Source organism: Oncorhynchus masou, unplaced genomic scaffold, assembly GCF_036934945.1.
Source record: "Oncorhynchus masou masou isolate Uvic2021 unplaced genomic scaffold, UVic_Omas_1.1 unplaced_scaffold_1520, whole genome shotgun sequence".
Classification (NCBI taxonomy): Eukaryota; Metazoa; Chordata; class Actinopteri; order Salmoniformes; family Salmonidae; genus Oncorhynchus; species Oncorhynchus masou.
This window is the reverse complement of record NW_027005224.1, coordinates 85001-102500: the sequence shown is the minus strand read 5'-3', so window position 1 is coordinate 102500 and position 17500 is coordinate 85001. Positions and strand designations below refer to the sequence as shown.

The 17500-nt window shown below is 45.4% G+C and overlaps 1 pseudogene; it reads right to left on the bottom strand.

Annotated features, from left to right (window-relative positions):
* Positions 1–17500, bottom strand: part of LOC135531119 (E3 ubiquitin-protein ligase RBBP6-like) — a 51366-nt pseudogene that overhangs the window by 19400 nt on the left and 14466 nt on the right.

The window sequence follows — 17500 nt, the reverse complement described above, 5'->3', positions numbered from 1 at the left end:
GATGTCATTGTGGGGTGTTGTGATGTCATTGTGGGGTGTTGTGATGTCATTATGGGGTGTTGTGATGTCATTGTGGGGTGTTGTGATGTCATTGTGGGGTGTTGTGATGTCATTGTGGGGTGTTGATGTCATTATGGGGTGTTGTGATGTCATTATGGGGTATTGTGTGTAGATTGATGTGGGGGGGAAAAATAATATTGAATCCATTTTACTGTAAAACGTAACAAAAAACTATCTAATCCGTTTTAGAAAAGGCTGTAACGTAACAAAATGTGGAAAAAGTCAAGGGGTCTGAATACTTTCTGAAGACACCTGTATAACAGGCCAGTCTACCAGACCCCAACCCACCACACTCCGTGATGTCAGAGCAGGTACACACCTACAGCTAGGACACCTGACACCTGTATAACAGGCCAGTCTACCAGACCCCCAACCCACCACACTCCGTGATGTCAGAGCAGGTACACACCTACAGCTTGGACACCTGTATAACAGGCCAGTCTACCAGACCCCCAACCCACCACACTCCGTGATGTCAGAGCAGGTACGCACCTACAGCTAGGACACCTGACACCTGTATAACAGGCCAGTCTACCAGACTCCCAACCCACCACACTCCGTGATGTCAGAGCAGGTACACACCTACAGCTAGGACACCTGGCACCTGTATAACAGGCCAGTCTACCAGACTCCCAACCCACCACACTCCGTGATGTCAGAGCAGGTACACACCTACAGCTAGGACACCTGACACCTGTATAACAGGCCAGTCTACCAGACCCCAACCCACCACACTCCGTGATGTCAGAGCAGGTACACACCTACAGCTAGGACACCTGACACCTGTATAACAGGCCAGTCTACCAGACCCCCACCCACCACACTCTGTGATGTCAGAGCAGGTACACACCTACAGCTAGGACACCTGACACCTGTATAACAGGCCAGTCTACCAGACCCCCAACCCACCACACTCCGTGATGTCAGAGCAGGTACACACCTACAGCTAGGACACCTGTATAACAGGCCAGTCTACCAGACCCCCAACCCACCACACTCCGTGATGTCAGAGCAGGTACACACCTACAGCTAGGACACCTGACACCTGTATAACAGGCCAGTCTACCAGACCCCCAACCCACCACACTCCGTGATGTCAGAGCAGGTACACACCTACAGCTAGGACACCTGGCACCTGTATAACAGGCCAGTCTACCAGACCCCAACCCACCACACTCCGTGATGTCAGAGCAGGTACACACCTACAGCTAGGACACCTGGCACCTGTATAACAGGCCAGTCTACCAGACCCACAACCCACCACACTCCGTGATGTCAGAGCAGGTACACACCTACAGCTAGGACACCTGGCACCTGTATAACAGGCCAGTCTACCAGACCCACAACCCACCACACTCCGTGATGTCAGAGCAGGTACACACCTACAGCTAGGACACCTGGCACCTGTATAACAGGCCAGTCTACCAGACCCCAACCCACCACACTCCGTGATGTCAGAGCAGGTACACACCTACAGCTAGGACACCTGACACCTGTATAACAGGCCAGTCTACCAGACCCCAACCCACCACACTCCGTGATGTCAGAGCAGGTACACACCTACAGCTAGGACACCTGACACCTGTTTATTATAGAACACATTACATACACCTTACCTCACTAAATAAAGGCCAGGGTTGAGTAGGCGGAGCCTGAGAGAGTTTTACCTGGCGCAGGAACTTATTGGCTATGAGCGCGTCAGGGGAGACATTCGATTGGCTACAGGTGGGACACACATGTTCCTCTGACTCCAGCAGAGACGTACGGATACCTGAGGAGAGGAGACAGCATCAGTCACTATGGATACCTGAGGAGAGGAGACAGCATCAGTCACTACGGATACCTGAGGAGAGGAGACAGCATCGGTCACTACGGATACCTGAGGAGAGGAGACAGCATCAGTCACTATGGATACCTGAGGAGACAGCATCAGTCACTACGGATACCTGAGGAGACAGCATCAGTCACTACGGATACCTGAGGAGAGGAGACAGCATCAGTCACTATGGATACCTGAGGAGACAGCATCAGTCACTATGGATACCTGAGGAGAGGAGACAGCATCAGTCACTATGGATACCTGAGGAGAGGAGACAGCATCAGTCACTATGGATACCTGAGGAGAGGAGACAGAATCAGTCACTACGGATACCTGAGGAGAGGAGACGTCATCGGTCACTATGGATACCTGAGGAGAGGAGACAGCATCGGTCACTATGGATACCTGAGGAGAGGAGACAGCATCAGTCACTACGGATACCTGAGGAGAGGAGACAGCATCAGTCACTACGGATACCTGAGGAGAGGAGACAGCATCAGTCACTATGGATACCTGAGGAGACAGCATCAGTCACTATGGATACCTGAGGAGAGGAGACAGCATCAGGTCGTTACGGATACCTGAGGAGAGGAGACAGCATCAGTCACTACGGATACCTGAGGAGAGGAGACAGCATCAGTCACTATGGATACCTGAGGAGAGGAGACAGCATCAGTCACTACGGATACCTGAGGAGAGGAGACAGCATCAGTCACTATGGATACCTGAGGAGAGGAGACAGCATCGGTCACTATGGATACCTGAGGAGACAGCATCAGGTCGTTACAGGTGTGTGTTTGTCGACTCACAGTCGTCGCAGTAGGAGTTGCCACAGCAGGGGATGACCACAGCGTCAGTCATCAGGTCTTTACAGAGCAGACAGAGCAGCTCATCGGGGACTGGATCCTCGTCCTCCTCGGAACTGGACTGGTCCCTGGGGACGAACGGGGGCCTCTCCTTCTTACCTAAAGCGTAGGCCTCACTGTGGAGGGGGACACACACACACATAGAGGTTTACTTACGGGTTAGACGTCAGAGGTCAGGGGTTAAAGGTCAGGCAAAACATAACCTTTCTAAAAACTCATGTCTGAGGTGGTTACTCAAATCTCTAGCCACTTGAATAATAAAACATTGGATGTAATAAATGTATCACTAGCCACTTTATATAATGTTTACATACCCTACATTACTCATCTCATATATATATATATATACACTGTACTCTATACATAGGTATATGTATATACTGTACTCTATCATCTACTGCATCTTTAAGTAATACATGTATCACTAGCCACTTTAAACAATGCTACCTTATATAATGTTTACAAACCCTACATTATCCATCTCATATGCATACCTATATACTGTACTCTATATCATCGACTGCATCCTTATGTAATACATGTATCACTAGCCACTTTAACTATGCCACTTTGTTTACATACTCATCTCATATGTATATACTGTACTCGATACCATCTACTGTATCTTGCCTATGCTGCTCTGCACCATCACTCATTCATATATCCTTATGTACATATTCTTTATCCCCTTACACTGTGTATAAGACAGTAGTTTAGGAATTGTTAGTTAGATTACTTGTTGGTTATTACTGCATTGTCGGAACTAGAAGCACAAGCATTTCGCTACACTCGCATTAACATCTGCTAACCACGTGACTGTGACCAACAACAATGAGATCTGCCAAGTTGCTGTTTCGTCCTCAAATCAGGACATTTGACGTCTGCTCGCTGATATTCTTTCTTCCTCGTCAATGTGGAAGGACACCGATATAGTCCGGGGGGGGGATGTTACAGCTCAGAGGTCGGAGGAGTAACTCACGCGTCTATCGTAGGGATGGCGTAGTGGCCAGTGATGGTCAACGGGGGGTCAGAGGTCGGAGGTAACTCACGCGTCTATCGTAGGGATGGCGTAGTGGCCAGTGATGGTCAACGGGGGGGTCAGAGGTCGGAGGTAACCCACGCGTCTATCGTAGGGATGGCGTAGTGGCCCGTGTTGGTCAACGGGGGGGTCAGAGGTAACTCACGCGTCTATCATAGGGATGGCATAGTGGCCCGTGTTGGTCAACGGGGGGGGGTCAGAGGTAACTCACGCGTCTATCGTAGGGATGGCGTAGTGGCCCGTGTTGGTCAACGGGGGGGTCAGAGGTAACTCACGCGTCTATCGTAGGGATGGCGTAGTGGCCCATGTTGGTCAACGGGGGGGTCAGAGGTAACTCACGCGTCTATCGTAGGGATGGCGTAGTGGCCCGTGTTGGTCAACGGGGGGGGGTTAGAGGTAACTCACGCGTCTATCGTAGGGATGGCGTAGTGGCCCGTGTTGGTCAACGGGGGGACAGGGGGGGGGTTAGAGGTAACTCACGCGTCTATCGTAGGGATGGCGTAGTGGCCAGTGTTGGTCAACGGGGGGGGGGGTTAGAGGTAACTCACGCGTCTATCGTAGGGATGGCGTAGTGGCCCGTGTTGGTCAACATGGCTCCCTTTATAGACGGGTCGTCCACTTCCTTCATGAAGGAACGGGGGATGCCGGTGCTCTTCTTGATCCTCTGGGGCGGCTCAAACCCTTTCTCCTGCTAACGCACGCGCACACAAACACACACACACTTACTGGGTTGCTCTGAACAGCGATAACACACACACACACACATTTACCGGGTTGCTCTGGACAACGATCACACACACCAAGGATGTGTTGTCTTACCCCGTTAGTAGGACAGTTCCTGATGTGTTGTCTTACCCCGTTAGTAGGACAGTTCCTGATGTGATGTCTTACCCCGTTAGTAGGACAGTTCCTGATGTGTTGTCTTACCCCGTTAGTAGGACAGTTCCTGATGTCTTACCCCGTTAGTAGGACAGTTCCTGATGTGATGTCTTACCCCGTTAGTAGGACAGTTCCTGATGTGTTGTCTTACCCCGTTAGTAGGACAGTTCCTGATGTGATGTCTTACCCCGTTAGTAGGACAGTTCCTGATGTCTTACCCCGTTAGTAGGACAGTTCCTGATGTCTTACCCCTGATTACCCGTTAGGACAGTTCCTGATGTGATGTCTTACCCCGTTAGTAGGACAGTTCCTGATGTGTGTCTTACCCCGTTAGTAGGACAGTTCCTGACAGTTCCTGATGTGATGTCTTACCCCATTAGTTAGTAGGACAGTTCCTGATGTGATGTCTTACCCCGTTAGTAGGACAGTTCCTGATGTGTTGTCTTACCCCGTTAGTAGGACAGTTCCTGATGTGTTGTCTTACCCCGTTAGTAGGACAGTTCCTGATGTGTTGTCTTACCCCGTTAGTAGGACAGTTCCTGATGTGTTGTCTTACCCCGTTAGTAGGACAGTTCCTGATGTGTTGTCTTACCCCCCGTTAGTAGGACAGTTCCTGATGTGTTGTCTTACCCCGTTAGTAGGACAGTTCCTGATGTGTTGTCTTACCCCGTTAGTAGGACAGTTCCTGATGTGATGTCTTACCCCGTTAGTAGGACAGTTCCTGATGTGATGTCTTACCCCGTTAGTAGGACAGTTCCTGATGTGATGTCTTACCCCGTTAGTAGGACAGTTCCTGATGTGATGTCTTACCCCGTTAGTAGGACAGTTCCTGATGTGATGTCTTACCCCGTTAGTAGGACAGTTCCTGATGTGATGTCTTACCCCGTTAGTAGGACAGTTCCTGATGTGATGTCTTACCCCGTTAGTAGGACAGTTCCTGTTGTCTTACCCCGTTAGTAGGACAGTTCCTGATGTGTTGTCTTACCCCGTTAGTAGGACAGTTCCTGATGTGATGTCTTACCCGTTAGTAGGACAGTTCCTGATGTGATGTCTTACCCCGTTAGTAGGACAGTTCCTGATGTGTTGTCTTACCCCGTTAGTAGGACAGTTCCTGATGTGATGTCTTACCCCGTTAGTAGGACAGTTCCTGATGTGTTGTCTTACCCCGTTAGTAGGACAGTTCCTGATGTGTCTTACCCCGTTAGTAGGACAGTTCCTGATGTGATGTCTTACCCCGTTAGTAGGACAGTTCCTGTTGTCTTACCCCAGTTCCTGTTGTCTTACCCCGTTAGTAGGACAGTTCCTGACCCCGTTAGTAGGACAGTTCCTGATGTCTTACCCCGTTAGTAGGACAGTTCCTGATTGATGTCTTACCCCGTTAGTAGGACAGTTCCTGATGTGATGTCTTACCCGTTAGTAGGACAGTTCCTGATGTGTTGTCTTACCCCGTTAGTAGGACAGTTCCTGATGTCTTACCCCGTTAGTAGGACAGTTCCTGATGTGATGTCTTACCCCGTTAGTAGGACAGTTCCTGATGTGTTGTCTTACCCCGTTAGTAGGACAGTTCCTGATGTGATGTCTTACCCCGTTAGTAGGACAGTTACTGATGTGATGTCTTACCCCGTTAGTAGGACAGTTACTGATGTGATGTCTTACCCCGTTAGTAGGACAGTTCCTGATGTGATGTCCGTTCTTGCCACAGCGATAACAGGTGTAGTTGGCTGGAGGAGGACCGGTCAACTTCTTCACATAACTAATAACACGAATACAACATTAACACAACGTTAACACATTACTGTCAGTCCAGACAGCTGTCAACATTAACACACCGTTAATACAACGTTAACACATTACTGTCAGTCCAGACAGCTGTCAACATTAACACAGGATAGAGCTGCTGTTACATCCTGGTTCAGTTACAGGATAGAGCAGCTGTTACTTCCTGGTTCAGTTACAGGATAGAGCTGCTGTTACATCCTGGTTCAGTTACAGGATAGAGCTGCTGTTACATCCTGGTTCAGTTACAGGATAGAGCTGCTGTTACATCCTGGTTCAGTTACAGGATAGAGCTGCTGCTACTTCCTGGTTCAGTTACAGGATAGAGCTGCTGTTACATCCTGGTTCAGTTACAGGATAGAGCTGCTGTTACTTCCTGGTTCAGTTACAGGATAGAACTGCTGTTACATCCTGGTTCAGTTACAGGATAGAGCTGCTGTTACTTCCTGGTTCAGTTACAGGATAGAGCTGCTGTTACATCCTGGTTCAGTTACAGGATAGAGCTGCTGCTACTTCCTGGTTCAGTTACAGGATAGAGCTTACAGGATAGAGCTGTTACTTCCTGGTTCAGTTACAGGATAGAGCTGTGTTACATCCTGGTTCAGTTACAGGATAGAGCTGCTGTTACATCCTGGTTTAGTTACAGGATAGGTTCAGTTACTAGAGCTGCTGTTACATCCTGGTTCAGTTACAGGATAGAGCTGCTGCTACTTCCTGGTTCAGTTACAGGATAGAGCTGCTGCTACTTCCTGGTTCAGTTACAGGATAGAGCTGCTGCTACTTCCTGGTTTAGATACAGGATAGAGCTGCTGTTACATCCTGGTTCAGTTACAGGATAGAGCAGCTGCTACTTCCTGGTTCAGTTACAGGATAGAGCAGCTGCTACTTCCTGGTTCAGTTACAGGATAGAGCTGCTGTTACATCCTAGTTCAGTTACAGGATAGAGCTGCTGTTAGGTTCAGTTACAGCTGCTGTTACCTGGTTCAGTTACAGGATAGAGCTGCTGCTACTTCCTGGTTCAGTTACAGGATAGAGCTGCTGTTACATCCTGGTTCAGTTACAGGATAGAGCTGCTGTTACTTCCTGGTTCAGTTACAGGATAGAGCTGCTGTTACTTCCTGGTTCAGTTACAGGATAGAGCAGCTGCTACTTCCTGGTTCAGTTACAGGATAGAGCTGCTGTTACATCCTGGTTCAGTTACAGGATAGAGCTGCTGTTACTTCCTGGTTCAGTTACAGGATAGAGCAGCTGCTACTTCCTGGTTCAGTTACAGGATAGAGCTGCTGCTACTTCCTGGTTCAGTTACAGTATAGGGTCGTAGTCGTGGTTGGACTGTGTGTGGTTATACTCACTGTATGGGGTCGTAGTCGTGATTGGACTGTGACATCATGGCTCTGATCTTGTCGTCCTCCGATGCGTTGGCCTCCGCCAGGTTCGCCGTCTGTTCACAGAAACCACCAGGATATATGACATAGTTAGATCGAGACCAGGGGTTACCAAGATATGTGACATAGTTAGATAGAGACCAGGGGTTACCAAGATATGTGACATAGTTAGATAGAGACCAGGGGTCACCAAGATATGTGACATAGTTAGATAGAGACTAGGGGTCACCAAGATATGTGACATAGTTAGATCGAGACCAGGGGTTACCAAGATATGTGACATAGTTAGATAGAGACCAGGGGTTACCAAGATATGTGACATAGTTAGATAGAGACCAGGGGTCACCAGGATATATGACATAGTTAGTTAGAGACCAGGGGTCACCAGGATATATGACATAGTTAGATAGAGACCAGGGGTCACCAGGATATGTGACATAGTTAGATAGAGACCAGGGGTCACCAGGATATATGACATAGTTAGATAGAGACCAGGGGTCACCAAGATATATGACATAGTTAGATAGAGACCAGGGGTCACCAGGATATATGACATAGTTAGAGACCAGGGGTCACCAGGATATATGACATAGTTAGATAGAGACCAGGGGTCACCAGGATATATGACATAGTTAGAGACCAGGGGTCACCAAGATATATGACATAGTTAGAGACCAGGGGTCACCAGGATATATGACATAGTTAGATAGAGACCAGGGGTCACCAAGATATATGACATAGTTAGATAGAGACCAGGGGTCACCAGGATATATGACATAGTTAGATAGAGACCAGGGGTCACCAAGATTTGTGACATAGTTAGATAGAGACCAGGGGTCACCAAGATATATGACATAGTTAGATAGAGACCAGGGGTCACCAGGATATATGACATAGTTAGAGACCAGGGGTCACCAAGATATATGACATAGTTAGAGACCAGGGGTCACCAGGATATATGACATAGTTAGAGACCAGGGGTCACCAAGATATATGACATAGTTAGATAGAGACCAGGGGTTACCAAGATATGTGACATAGTTAGATAGAGACCAGGGGTCACCAGGATATATAACATAGTTAGATAGAGACCAGGGGTCACCAGGATATATGACATAGTTAGATAGAGACCAGGGGTCACCAGGATATATGACATAGTTAGAGACCAGGGATCACCAGGATATATGACATAGTTAGATAGAGACCAGGGGTCACCAGGATATATGACATAGTTAGAGACCAGGGGTCACCAAGATATATGACATAGTTAGAGACCAGGGGTCACCAGGATATATGACATAGTTAGATAGAGACCAGGGGTTACCAAGATATATGACATAGTTAGATAGAGACCAGGGGTCACCAGGATATATAACATAGTTAGATAGAGACCAGGGGTCACCAGGATATATAACATAGTTAGATAGAGACCAGGGGTCACCAGGATATATGACATAGTTAGATAGAGACCAGGGGTCACCAAGATATGTGACATAGTTAGATAGAGACCAGGGGTCACCAGGATATATAACATAGTTAGATAGAGACCAGGGGTCACCAGGATATATGACATAGTTAGATAGAGACCAGGGGTCACCAAGATATGTGACATAGTTAGATAGAGACCAGGGGTCACCAAGATATATGACATAGTTAGATAGAGACCAGGGGTCACCAAGATATCCATGGTATTTCTATCTGGGGACAACGTTGTGGCACAACAGGGGAGAGGAGAGAGTCAACTAGTATATAGACAGGGGAGGGGAGAGAGTCAACTAGTAAATAGACAGGGGAGGGGAGAGAGTCAACTAGTATATAGTCAACTAGTATATAGATTTAGACAGGGGAGAGTCAACTAGTATTTAGACAGGGGAGAGAGTCAACTAGTATATAGACAGGGAGAGAGTCAACTAGTATATAGACAGGGGAGAGAGTCAACTAGTATATAGACAGGGAGAGAGTCAACTAGTATATAGACAGGGGAGAGAGTCAACAACTAGTATATAGACAGGGGAGAGAGTCAACTAGTATATAGACAGGGGAGAGAGAGTCAACTAGTATATAGACAGGGGAGAGAGTCAACTAGTATATAGACAGGGGAGAGAGTCAACTAGTATTTAGACAGGGAGAGAGTCAACTAGTATATAGACAGGGAGAGAGTCAACTAGTATATAGACAGGGGAGAGTCAGTATATAGACAGAGAGAGTCAACTAGTATATAGACAGGGGAGAGAGTCAACTAGTATATAGACAGGGGGAGAGAGTCAACTAGTATATAGACAGGGGAGAGAGTCAACTAGTATATAGACAGGGGAGAGAGTCAACTCGTATATAGACAGGGGAGAGAGTCAACTCGTATATAGACAGGGGAGAGAGTCAACTCGTATATAGACAGGGGAGAGAGTCAACTCGTATATAGACAGGGGAGAGAGTCAACTCGTATATAGACAGGGGAGAGAGTCAACTAGTATACAGACAGGGGGGGGGAGAGAGTATATAGACAGGGGAGAGAGTCAACTAGTATATAGACAGGGGAGAGAGTCAACTAGTATATAGACAGGGGAGAGAGTCAACTAGTATATAGACAGGGGGAGAGAGTCAACTAGTATATAGACAGGGGAGAGAGTCAACTAGTATATAGACAGGGGAGAGAGTCAACTAGTATATAGACAGGGGAGAGAGTCAACTAGTATATAGACAGGGGAGAGAGTCAACTCAGTATATAGACAGGGAGAGAGTCAACTAGTATATAGACAGGGGAGAGAGTCAACTAGTATATAGACAGGGAGAGAGTCAACTAGTATATAGACAGGGGAGAGAGTCAACTATAGACAGGGGAGAGAGTCAACTAGTATATAGACAGGGGAGAGAGTCAACTAGTATATAGACAGGGGAGAGAGTCAACTAGTATATAGACAGGGGAGAGAGTCAACTAGTATATAGACAGGGGAGAGAGTCAACTAGTATATAGACAGGGGAGAGAGTCAACTAGTATATAGACAGGGGAGAGAGTCAACTAGTATATAGACAGGGAGAGAGTCAACTAGTATATAGACAGGGAGAGAGTCAACTAGTATATAGACAGGGGAGAGGAGAGAGTCAACTAGTATATAGACAGGGGAGAGAGTCAACTAGTATATAGTCAACTGTGTCTAACCTAGTATAGATCTGGGTCTAACCTCGAGATCTGGGTCTAGTCAGTCTGGGCATCTAACCTAGTCAGCCTGTTAGATCTGGGTCTAACCTAGTCAGTCTGTTAGATCTGGGTCTAACCTAGTCGGTCTGTTAGATCTGGGTCTAACCTAGGGTCTGTTAGATCTGCATCTAACCTCGTCGGTCTGTTAGATCTGGGTCTAACCTCGTCAGATCTGGGTCTAACCTAGTCATGTTAGATCTGGGTCTAACCTCGTCGGTCTGTTAGATCTGGTATCTAACCTGTCAGACAGTCAGTCTGTTAGATCTGGGTCTAACCTCGTCGGTCTGTTAGATCTGGGTCTAACCTAGTCAGCCTGTTAGATCTGGGTCTAACCTCGGGGTCTAGTCGGTCTGTTAGATCTGGGTCTAACCTAGTCAGTCTGTTAGATCTGGGTCTAACCTCGTCGTGTTAGATCTAACCTAGATCAGTCGGTCTGTTAGATCTGGGTCTAACCTCGTCAGCCTGTTAGATCTGGGTCTAGATCTGGGTCTAACCTCGTGGTCTGTTAGGGTCGGTCTGTTAGATCTGGGTCTAGAGCCTGTTAGATCTGGGTCTAACCTAGTCGGTCTGTTAGATCTGGGTCTAACCTAGTCAGCCTGTTAGATCTGGGTCTAACCTAGTCGGTCTGTTAGATCTGGGTCTAACCTAGTCAGCCTGTTAGATCTGGGTCTAACCTAGGTCTGTTAGATCTGGGTCTAACCCTAGTCAGGTCAGTCTGTTAGATCTGGGTCTAACCTAGTCAGTCTGTTAGATCTGGGTCTAACCTAGTCAGTCTGTTAGATCTGGGTCTAACCTAGTCAGTCTGTTAGTCTGGGTCTAACCTAGTCAGTCTGTTAGATCTGGGTCTAACCTCGTCGGTCTGTTAGATCTGGGTCTAACCTAGTTAGAGATCTGGGTCTAACCTAGTCAGTCTGTTAGATCTGGGTCTAACCTAGTCAACCTGTTAGATCTGGGTCTAACCTAGTCAGTCTGTTAGATCTGGGTCTAACCTAGTAACCTAGAGATCTAACCTAGTCGGTCTGTTAGATCTGGGTCTAACCTCGTCGGTCTGTTAGATCTGGGTCTAACCTCGTCTCTGTTAGATCTGGGTCTAACCTAGTCAGTCTGTTAGATCTGGGTCTAACCTCGTCAGCCTGTTAGATCTGGGTCTAACCTAGAGCCTGTTAGATCTGGGTCTAACCTAGTCAAGATCTGGGTCTAACCTAGTCGGTCTGTTAGATCTGGGTCTAACCTAGTCGGTCTGTTAGATCTGGGTCTAACCTAGTCAGCCTGTTAGATCTGGGTCTAACCTAGTCGCTGTTAGATCTGGGTCTAACCTAGTCGGTTTGTTAGATCTGGGTCTAACCTAGTCAGTCTGTTAGATCTGGGTCTAACCTAGTCAGCCTGTTAGATCTGGGTCTAACCTAGTCGGTCTGTTAGATCTGGGTCTAACCTAGTCGGTCTGTTAGATCTGGGTCTAATCTAGTCGGTCTGTTAGATCTGGGTCTAACCTAGTCAGTCTGTTAGATCTGGGTCTAACCTAGTCAGCCTGTTAGATCTGGGTCTAACCTAGTCGGTCTGTTAGATCTGGGTCTAACCTAGTCAGCCTGTTAGATCTGGGTCTAACCTCGTCGGTCTGTTAGATCTGGGTCTAACCTAGTCAGTCTGTTAGATCTGGGTCTAACCTAGTCAGCCTGTTAGATCTGGGTCTAACCTAGTCAGTCTGTTAGATCTGGGTCTAACCTCGTCAGTCTGTTAGATCTGGGTCTAACCTAGTCGGCCTGTTAGATCTGGGTCTAACCTAGTCGGTCTGTTAGATCTGGGTCTAACCTAGTCAGCCTGTTAGATCTGGGTCTAACCTAGTCGGTCTGTTAGATCTGGGTCTAACCTAGTCAGCCTGTTAGATCTGGGTCTAACCTAGTCGGTCTGTTAGATCTGGGTCTAACCTAGTCGGTCTGTTAGATCTGGGTCTAACCTAGTCAGCCTGTTAGATCTGGGTCTAACCTAGTCGGTCTGTTAGATCTGGGTCTAACCTAGTCAGCCTGTTAGATCTGCGTCTAACCTCGTCGGTCTGCTCAGATTGGTCTGAAAACACATTGCTGACGCAACGTATTTATCACGAGAAAATACTAAATCTACCAGATTCACTTGAATCGACTTTACTAAAAAAATGACAGGAAATGTAAATTCACTGGGGAGAAAACAGATATTTATCTTCAAGAATACATGAGTAGTCCACACACAAACGGTCAGGGGTCTAAGAGACGTTTTATTGGATAAAACATTAAATTTAAATAAAACATTCATACTCCCACATTCCAGCTACCCAATCACAACACAGTCCTTTTAACAGCTCACTGTCATTACAATCCCGTTAACACCATTAAAAGCAGTAAATGCTGTTTTCTGGTTGAACGTCAGGGTATAAATATATATATATATAAAACGAACAATAACAAAAATCAGTACCGTTCCATCACAACATCAACAGGTTCAACCAAGAAACACGCTGTGGTTCACACTGTCGGTTTGTGTTTTACTTCAGCAAACTAGATATTTCAGGAAAAATTACATCTGCTCAATGGTATATATATATATATATATATATATATATATATATATATATTTATTTTTTATATTTATAAAGTAAATCTCTTCAAAAAACACAGTGTGTTGACAAAGAATGGTGCAGTAGAGAGGATTTGGCAAGTTGAAATGTAAAAAAATAAAAAAATAAAAAGTTGTTACATGGCTTCAATAAGTTTTGAAATCAAGATTGATAACAGGTATGTTTATAAATTAGTGTCCTAGGGGTGAAAGGTCATGTATGAGCAAAAAAAAAAAAAAACATAATTGAGTCTTCATTTAGAGAGAGCAGGGGGGGAAAAAACGAGGCAAACGCTTCATTCTTCAGGATGCGTGTTCGGGAACGAGTGTGTGTGTGTGTCTGTGTGTGTGTGTGTGTGTGTGACGAACGAGTGTGTGTGTGTAACGAACGAGTGTGTGTGTGTAACGAACGTGTGTGTGTAACGAACGAGTGTGTGTGTGTAACGTGCGTGTGTGTGTGTGTGTGTGTGTGTAACGAACGAGTGTGTGTGTGTAATGTACGAGTGTAAGCAGCAGCAAGTGTACGTCTCCTTCAGACTAAAAAGACAGAGAGAAATCTCTTTACATGACCAGGGACAGTAAACAAATCACATCAAAATCAAAACCACCAATTAATATCATTACAACCAAGTCAGTCAACATAACTTTTTGAAAACAGTTTGTTTTAAGAGAAAAGAGAGAGAAGAGGAGAGAAGGGAGGAGAGAAGGGAGGAGAGAAGGGAGGAGAAAAGAGAAGTAGGGTGAAGAGAAGAGAATATATAGTATACCTTTGAGAGTTGGGCCAGTGATATAGATGAAGCATGATCAGCAATCTGTTTGAGACAAAAATCAGATTACTGCTCCACACACACACACACACTCACACACACAATGAAGACACATTCTGTAGAGTAACACACAATGAAGACACATTCTGTAGAGTAACACACAATGAAGACACATTCTGTAGAGTAACAACAATGAAGACACATTCTGTAGAGTAACAACAATGAAGACACATTCTGTAGAGTCACACAACAATGAAGACACATTCTGTAGAGTCACACAACAATGAAGACACATTCTGTAGAGTAACACAACAATGAAGACACATTCTGTAGAGTAACACAACAATGAAGACACATTCTGTAGAGTAACACAACAATGAAGACACATTCTGTAGAGTAACACAACAATGAAGACACATTCTGTAGAGTAACAACAATGAAGACACATTCTGTAGAGTAACACAACAATGAAGACACATTCTGTAGAGTAACACATTGTATTCTGAGGTGCTTCAATGCATCTCAATGTGCTTTGTGAGAGGTTTGTGGGGGGAGTAAAAAAAAATGTACAATCTAGCAAGCTTGTATAGGTGTTAGCAATATGCTAACATCCTGTGTGCCTTGCTTCTTGTATAGGTGTTAGCACACATGCTAACATCCTGTGTGACATGCTTCTTGTATAGGTGTTAGCAATATGCTAACATCCTGTGTGACATGCTTCTTGTATAGGTGTTAGCAATATGCTAACATCCTGTGTGACATGCTTCTTGTATAGGTGTTAGCACACATGCTAACATCCTGTGTGACTTGCTTTGTGAGAGGTGTGTGTGTGTGTGTGTGTGTGTGTGTGTGGGGGGGTATTAGTTTTACTTGTAAAATGCTAGGTAGGATAGGTATGATAGGATAGGTATGGTAGGATAGGTATGATAGGATAGGTATGATAGGATAGGTATGATAGGATAGGTATGGTAGGATAGGTATGATAGGATAGGTATGATAGGATAGGTATGATAGGATAGGTATGGTAGGATAGGTATGGTAGGATAGGTATGATAGGATAGGTATGGTAGGATAGGTATGGTAGGATAGGTATGATAGGATAGGTATGGTAGGTATGGTAGGATAGGTATGATAGGATAGGTATGGTAGGATAGGTATGATAGGATAGGTATGATAGGATAGGTATGATAGGATAGGTATGGTAGGATAGGTATGGTAGGATAGGTATGATAGGATAGGTATGGTAGGATAGGTATGGTAGGATAGGTATGATAGGATAGGTATGGTAGGTATGGTAGGATAGGTATGATAGGATAGGTATGATAGGATAGGTATGATAGGATAGGTATGGTAGGTATGGTAGGATAGGTATGGTAGGATAGGTATGGTAGGATAGGTATGGTAGGATAGGTATGATAGGATAGGTATGGTAGGTATGGTAGGATAGGTATGGTAGGATAGGTATGATAGGATAGGTATGATAGGATAGGATAGGTATGATAGGATAGGTATGGTAGGATAGGTATGGTAGGATAGGTATGGTAGGATAGGTATGATAGGATAGGTATGGTAGGTATGGTAGGATAGGTATGGTAGGATAGGTATGATAGGATAGGTATGATAGGATAGGTATGGTAGGATAGGTATGGTAGGATAGGTAGGATAGGTATGGTAGGATAGGTATGGTAGGATAGGTATGGTAGGATAGGTATGATAGGATAGGTATGATAGGATAGGTATGGTAGGTATGGTAGGATAGGTATGGTAGGATAGGTATGATAGGATAGGTATGATAGGATAGGTATGATAGGATAGGTATGGTAGGTATGGTAGGATAGGTATGGTAGGATAGGTATGGTAGGATAGGTATGGTAGGATAGGTATGATAGGATAGGTATGATAGGATAGGTATGGTAGGATAGGTATGATAGGATAGGTATGGTAGGATAGGTATGGTAGGATAGGATAGGTATGGTAGGATAGGTATGGTAGGATAGGTATGGTAGGATAGGTATGGTAGGATAGGTATGGTAGGATAGGTATGGTAGGATAGGTATGGTAGGATAGGTATGGTAGGATAGGTATGATAGGATATGATAGGATAGGTATGGTAGGATAGGTATGGTAGGATAGGTATGGTAGGATAGGTATGGTAGGATAGGTATGGTAGGATAGGTATGGTAGGATAGGTATGATAGGATAGGTATGATAGGATAGGTATGGTATGATAGGATAGGTATGGTAGGATAGGTATGGTAGGATAGGTATGGTAGGATAGGTATGGTAGGATAGGTATGGTAGGTATGGTAGGATAGGTATGGTAGGATAGGTATGGTAGGATAGGTATGGTAGGATAGGTATGGTAGGATAGGTATGATAGGATAGGTATGATAGGATAGGTATGGTAGGTATGGTAGGATAGGTATGATAGGATAGGTATGATAGGATAGGTATGGTAGGATAGGTATGATAGGATATGATAGGATAGGATGATAGGAGGTATGGTAGGATAGGGTATGATGGTGGGATAGGTATGGTAGGATAGGTATGGTAGGATAGGTAGGATAGGTATGGTAGGATAGGTATGGTAGGATAGGTAGGATAGGTATGGTAGGATAGGTATGATAGGATAGGTATGGTAGGATAGGTATGGTAGGATAGGTATGGTAGGATAGGTATGGTATGGTAGGATAGGTATGGTAGGATAGGTATGGTAGGATAGGTATGGGATAGGATGGTATGGTATGGTATGGTAGGATAGGTATGGTAGGATAGGTATGGTAGGATAGGTATGATAGGATAGGTATGGTAGGATAGGTATGGTAGGATAGGTATGGTAGGATAGGTATGGTAGGATAGGTATGGTAGGATAGGTATGGTAGGATAGGTATGGTAGGATAGGTATGATAGGATAGGTATGGTAGGATAGGTATGGTAGGATAGGATGGTGGGAGGTATGGTAGGATAGGTATGGTAGGATAGGTATGGTAGGATAGGTATGGTAGGATAGGTATGGTAGGATAGGTATGGTAGGATAGGTATGGTAGGATAGGTATGGTAGGATAGGTATGGTAGGATAGGTATGGTAGGATAGGTATGGTAGGATAGGTATGGTAGGATAGGTATG